This window comes from Andrena cerasifolii, chromosome 6 (genome assembly GCF_050908995.1).
Source record: "Andrena cerasifolii isolate SP2316 chromosome 6, iyAndCera1_principal, whole genome shotgun sequence".
Taxonomy (NCBI): Eukaryota; Metazoa; Arthropoda; class Insecta; order Hymenoptera; family Andrenidae; genus Andrena; species Andrena cerasifolii.
This window is the reverse complement of record NC_135123.1, coordinates 1065710-1072241: the sequence shown is the minus strand read 5'-3', so window position 1 is coordinate 1072241 and position 6532 is coordinate 1065710. Positions and strand designations below refer to the sequence as shown.

The 6532-nt window shown below is 33.4% G+C and overlaps 2 long non-coding RNA genes across 2 annotated transcripts; both read left to right on the top strand.

Moving 5' to 3' along the window:
- Positions 1-2381: 2381 nt before the first annotated feature.
- Positions 2382-2880, top strand: LOC143369607 (uncharacterized). The gene is made up of 3 exons (XR_013085451.1): positions 2382-2414; positions 2503-2577; positions 2656-2880. It is a non-coding gene; the product is annotated as an uncharacterized LOC143369607 (long non-coding RNA).
- A 2455-nt stretch (positions 2881-5335) lies between these two features.
- On the top strand, positions 5336-6168 carry LOC143370014 (uncharacterized). Its single transcript, XR_013085549.1, has 3 exons — positions 5336-5510; positions 5578-5781; positions 5966-6168. It is a non-coding gene; the product is annotated as an uncharacterized LOC143370014 (long non-coding RNA).
- Positions 6169-6532: the final 364 nt, after the last annotated feature.

Here is a 6532-nt window from a genome sequence, read left to right as displayed (position 1 = left end):
GACTAACCTCTTAAAAAAAAAGAAAAATAGTTCCATTTAAAAAATCGAACTAGACCATCGTATCTTTTAAAATAATAATCGAAAAAAATTCGTCTGCGCTAATAAATTGGCCCCCTCGAACCATGCAACGCCATATATATATATATTTTTATCTCCAATACATTAGGAGATAATCAGCTGCTCAGTGTTCCCATGGACACTATTTATATTGTACAGTGGGGCTGAATCCCAAGAAATAGGGGGAAAATGCAACATCCTATTTTTCGCACTGAAAATGTCGAATATTATTAAGGAAGTTCATAAAAAGAGTGTTAATATACAACTCATACGAAGGTTTGACGTTATATAAAAAAAATAATGTCAATAATTCCAATAAAACTAAAACATTTTGATAAATATACGTACTATGGAAAATGCAGAAATATTTGTAAACCTGTGTCCATGTTAATCCCGGTACCAATATATTAAATGGGTACTGTTCACAAAGTGTTAATACATTCCTACAAAATTATACAATATTTGGGCAACCTTCTAATCGGTTAATTGGGTGAAGGGACCCAAGAAGCCAGAAATAAAGATTTTAAAAAGTATAGAAAAGATTGTACGCTTAAAATATTCTCATTGCAATACACACAAAGATGTTTTAAACTGTTTATTGACTTCTTCAGATCCAGTACTAGGCATCTTTGCCAAAAAAAAAAAAAAAAAATTTTTTTATAAAGTAGCTTGATACGATTCGACATTTCGGTTGGAAAAAATAGCATGATGAATTTTTTCTCTATTCTGGGATTGGCGTCCACTGTGCGTTGGGACAAAAGCGGGCTCAGAACCAAGCGAGAATTCATTCCTTGTTTACGATCGGTAATTTCATATTTTCCCAAGAACGTTTCGACAACATCTGTTTGCCAGCATTTCTAAAGTGCAATCAAGAACGTGCTGCCGTCTTTAAGAATTTTAGGCATTCTTCAGTCTGATAATGAGTTAATCCGTATTTTGCTCTGTCAGTGGATAGTGTGTACGATGGTTTCAGACCCGCATGCAGGTACTGTTGTTAATCGCCGCGCCGATTCGCGGGAAAATATGACCATAAACCGCGACCCTGGCGAGATGCTCTGGCCGATCAGTCTGATTAATTTTTGGGAATCGGACGTGGCATCTTCCTCCACCAACATAAATAAGAAACGACTTTTTATGTTAGATCGAAAAATGTTTCTCTGACAATGGAGTAGGAAACGAAATTATTCGGAAGCAGAGATTGGCAAAAAATTATTTTAAATAAAAAATTGGTTTCGAATAAAAGGCAGAAATTTTATTCAAAACTCATGAAATATTAATAACCCAGAGTTATTTATTATTCGAAGCACCATAAATAATGTTTTCATTCGACGGGAATTCATCCAAAGCTTCGAATAATGTTCTCACTTTCATTTATATTTATCTCCGAAAGTTATTTGCTAGGTATTTTCAAGTTATTTACAGCTGGGCGAGCCTCGGGCGCCTTTGATCGAAGCCGTCGGCTCCTCGAGCCGAGCCACATTTGTATCGTTCACAGATTATACAGAAACGGAATTTCTTTATTTTTCATCGTATTAATATGAAAGTGACACCAATGGATTCCTTGCCTTCTCCCGATTAAATTTCCAAAAAAATGTATACTTCTCCCTTGCACTAGTGGGACCGTTGCCGGCCGCACATTGGAACGCCAGCCTTCAAAAGTATGAAATATATTTATATTTGTAATAAACACTTTGTATCAATAATGCGAACGAACGTATGCACCGACCTAATAACGCCTATTTTATATGATTAATAGATCCTATTGGAATATGCTATTGCTACTAACACAATTTCGAAAAAAATGTGGGTTAGTCCGTTGTTTGCTCTCACTGCCTCAATTAACGATATTACGCATAAAATTAATTTGCAGGACTGAAAGCCTGTTTCGTTAAATGTAGTCGCATTTAAATATTTTTTTGTCAATTTAATCGGGAGAATGCAAGGAATCCATTGGTGTCACTTTCATATTGATACGATGAAAAATAAAGAAACTCCGTTTCTGTGTACATAATCTGTATATTCTGTGAACGATATAAATGTAAATGAAAGTGAGAACATTATTCGAAGCTTCGGATGAATTCCCGTGGAATGAAAACATTATTACGACGAATATAGATAAAGTCTCTTTTACTTAATAAGTTATTTATATATTTTTTTATTTAAATAATGCCCATCTCTGCTCTGAAGAAATACCAGTACGCCTCGCGGTGAGACACAGGAATAAACAGTAGAGGTGGAGAACTATCGATAGTACTATCGATATTATCGATAGCCGACACTATCGAAATCACTATCGATAGTCTTGTATAACTATCGATATTTTTGCATTAACGCCATTAACATTTCAGCGACGCACAGTAAGTCTGATTTATTCATGATTAGTGATTATTTGTTTATTAATTGAACGTTGTTAATTATTCTTAAATCTTAATTATTTCATTTTAGTATTTTGCTTGTTTTCATCATTTATACACTACATTTGATAAGGTATGAAGAGGCACCTCGCAAAGATTAGAAAAGGTACAATCTTTTAAATACGAATTTAAAGTAGAATAATATAGCAGAATGTGTTGTGTGACATTTTTAATCTTATTGTAGACAATAATCCAATAGAAATAAGAAATGAAGTTGGGGAGGAAAAAGACAAATATTAAAAAAAAGGGATCCACAATGAAGTCTTCAAATTTGTGGGATTTTTTTGAGAAATCGAATGATAGAAAATTGGCAAAATGCCGTGCCTCTGAAAGAGAATACAAAACAAGTGGAAATACATCTAATCTAAGGGACCATATACAACAATTCCACAAGAATATACAACATGGTATTAAGTGGAGGTTCCGGTCTAGAGCCCCCCAAAATAGGTGATCTTTAGGAATTAATTAAAGGAAAACTGCTATATATAATTTAATGGGATGTTTTGCATTGTATTAAGGATGTCTGAAGTTATAGAAATGTATTTTTTGTTTTATAATTTATCATTACAGACGGCACTGAGGAGTTGTTAAACTCAAGGCGTCAAAAAATTGATCAAAATCGGTGGGACCTGTATCCCCAAAAGTTATTATCCGATTCGACTGAAACTTTTTTTATTTTGAAGAATATACTTCTGGCTAGGGGAGAAACCAGAAAAAAATGAAAAATTACATTTTTTAGAAAATGACGACACTTGAAGTTTGAAATCACTTTTTGCCTATATTTTTCGCCCTTTCAACGCCTTCGAAAATTATAAATTTTCAATTTTTTTACTTTTTTCTGGTTTCCCTCCCAGCCAGAAATATATTCTTCAAAGTAAAACAAGTTTCAGTCGAATCGGATAATAAATTTTGGAGATACAAGTCCCACCATTTTGAGAACACTGTTTTGAGAAAAATGTGTTTAAAGTTTTACGTGAGTGCCGAGTGGCCAGGTGTTACCCATGCATTTGCCGCTACTCAAATGCCTATAACTTCGGGAATTTTACGAATTTCAACAAATCCTTTTAAACACGTATTCCTAAAAGATTGAACATTCAAAAAATGAATAAAAAAATCGACTTTTAGACCGGAACCTCCCCTTAAGGAACAGTCAATAGACTCAGGTACTTTTATATCCACTACTAATGTTAGTGGTAATATGTTAATTCTTCAGTTTACTGTTAACATGTTTTTTTAGTATTTCAATTCAAATTAACTGATCTTCTCTTTTAACCTAACCTATCCTAGACCTAAACTAACATTTAGTGCCCTTTGTAATTTCGAAACTTTCGATATTTTCAAAATGTCGAAAACGCGATATATAGTAAAATCCTTCTATCTTGCAAAAACTCAAGTAGTTTGGGGTAAATATTGACAAAAGGGGACCTAGCTCTAATGACGTTGACCTTGACATATGTCGTCGGGGGCATGATTCTGAACAACTCGTCATTGTAGCTGGGTCCCCTTTTATTAATATTTACCACTATTTCTTATCAATACGATTATTATCATTATAATTCAAATTATTCATCTATACCTATATATTATAACAGGAACTAATAATAACAATTCTGCAACATCTTGCATGAGATCAATAAGCCCATTGTTTAAAAACGCCATATTATACGATAAAGAATGTAAGAAACAAAGGATATTGATACTGCTTTAATGTTTATGATTGCTGTTGATTTTCAGCCATTTAGTATTGTCAATGACGACGGTTTTAAAAACTTCATTAAAATACTTGATCCTCGATATACCCTACCTTCAAAATCGACATTAAGAGATCAATATTTAAAGACTATGTATTCTTCAGCTGCAGAAAAATTACACAAAATGTTATAAACAGTAAATTATGTATCTGTATCATGCGATTCATGGATATCTCGAGGAAGTGAAAGCTATTTATCTATCAATTGCCACTTTGTAAATACAAATTTTGAATTGATATCTGCAACACTTTCGACAAAACATATAATGCATCACACTGCAGAAGCAATCGCAAATACGTTGACGGGAATATTTATAAAATAGGATATAAAACACAAAGTAATTTGCATTGTAACAGACAACGCTGCTAATATGATAAAAACTGCGGAAATATTAAAAATTAAACATCTCCCATGCTACGCACATACGCTAAATCTTGTGGTACAAGATGCATTGGAAATAACTTGTGCTCCGGATATTAGAACCAAATGCCGGGAGATAGTTAAATATTTTAAATGTAGTACCATCGCAATGGACAAAATCAAATCAGAGCAAAATATTCCGATAAAAGACGATAACCCTGATTCAAAAACAGAACCACACAAATTACTACAAGAAGTTTCTACGCGTTGGAATAGCACACTAAATATGATAAAAAAATTCTTTCGCTAAAAGATCCATTGTCACGATCATTGCCGCAATTAAAAAAGGCTCCTGTTCCATTTATAAATGAAGAAATTTTGCTCCTACAGGATATGGAGAATATTTTGGAAATGTTTGATACAGCAACAAAACTAGTATCAGGAAATACATACGTCACAATAACACAAATCATACCGATTACTTGTGGAATACATAAAAAAAACTAACAAACATAAAATTCTCCTTAGAAACAGAAGAAAGAAAAATGATGTGTGACAAGTTGCTGTCATCCATCATAATACGATTACTTCCATACGAACGAAGATCGATACCGAGAATAGCAACGATATTAGATCCGCGATTTAAGAAAGATGGATTTTTTAGTTCAGTTAATGCAAATGAAGCAGTATATTTTCTTGAACTTGAGATGTTACAACTACAAACAAATAACAATCTGTGCAAGGGTCAACAGCGATCACCTGATACGACTAAAAAAAAGAAAAATGATTCCAGTTCCCTTTTTCCTTTCATGAAGAAAGACACTCTAATAAAGCAAGGTCCGCGACAGCAGATATAATAATACATAAAAGGCAATATTTAGAGAAATCAAATGACTCTGCAGATACGGACCCTTTACTCTATTGGAAGGTACATTGGTCAGAAATTAGTACATATACAAAGTGAATATAGTTATTTTACAGTTATTTTATTTCAGATGTACAGTACTACACCTAATTCATTAAAAAAAATGCAGCCTTAAGTATTTATATACACCCGATACGTCCACGGAAAGTGAAAGAGTCTTTAATTCCACGGGAACATTAATAAGCGAAAAAAGAACAAGATTGAAATCTAAAAATGTAGATATGCTAACATTTTTAAATAGCAATTGGAAGATAATATAAAACATGTACATAAGGTAACGCATACAGATGATCCCTATACAATATAGTTTAAGAAAACAATAGTAAATTACTAAATTTCACGTTACTGGACTAAATTACTGGACGTGTCTGCTCCAGCCTTATGGCTGGTCGTGTGCGCAGTTCTGCGAGTTGGCACGTGGCATATAAATAATCAATGTTAATACTGAAAATTTTCAGGTAAAACTAAAGCACATTCACAGTCCCATAGTGACCGTGAAATATTCTCTGCAAACTACAAAAGGCGTCGTGTTTATTGAATGATTTCACGAAATTCAGGTGCATCGATTCAGAAGTATATTTATGTATTCAAATACTACTCACTAACAATAAGAATAATCGTAATTCATGGATTTGTAAAGGCAGTTAGCGCAAATGCACGAAATGGGATTGCAAGATGATACATTCAGGCATTGCAGTTCACGAACGGGTAGAGAACGTTTTCTCTGGGTTACCACATGAACTGTATTGAAAGATTACTTAGTTACTTAAATGATGAATATTTAAGTGCTTTAATGGACGCTGGCAAGCCTTCTGTATATTGGCAGCAGTCCTAACAATGTGATGATTACTTCAAACATACCAAAAATACTATCCACTTAAGTTAACGAGAAATGCTCAAAAAGGCGAGGACCGTCACAGTTTATATCGATTTATGAATGTTTTTATTTTAATGTTACAAAAGAAGATATTTTATTCATTATAATGTGTATCAATGTGGGGACTTGCCTCGTCTGCCATTACGCT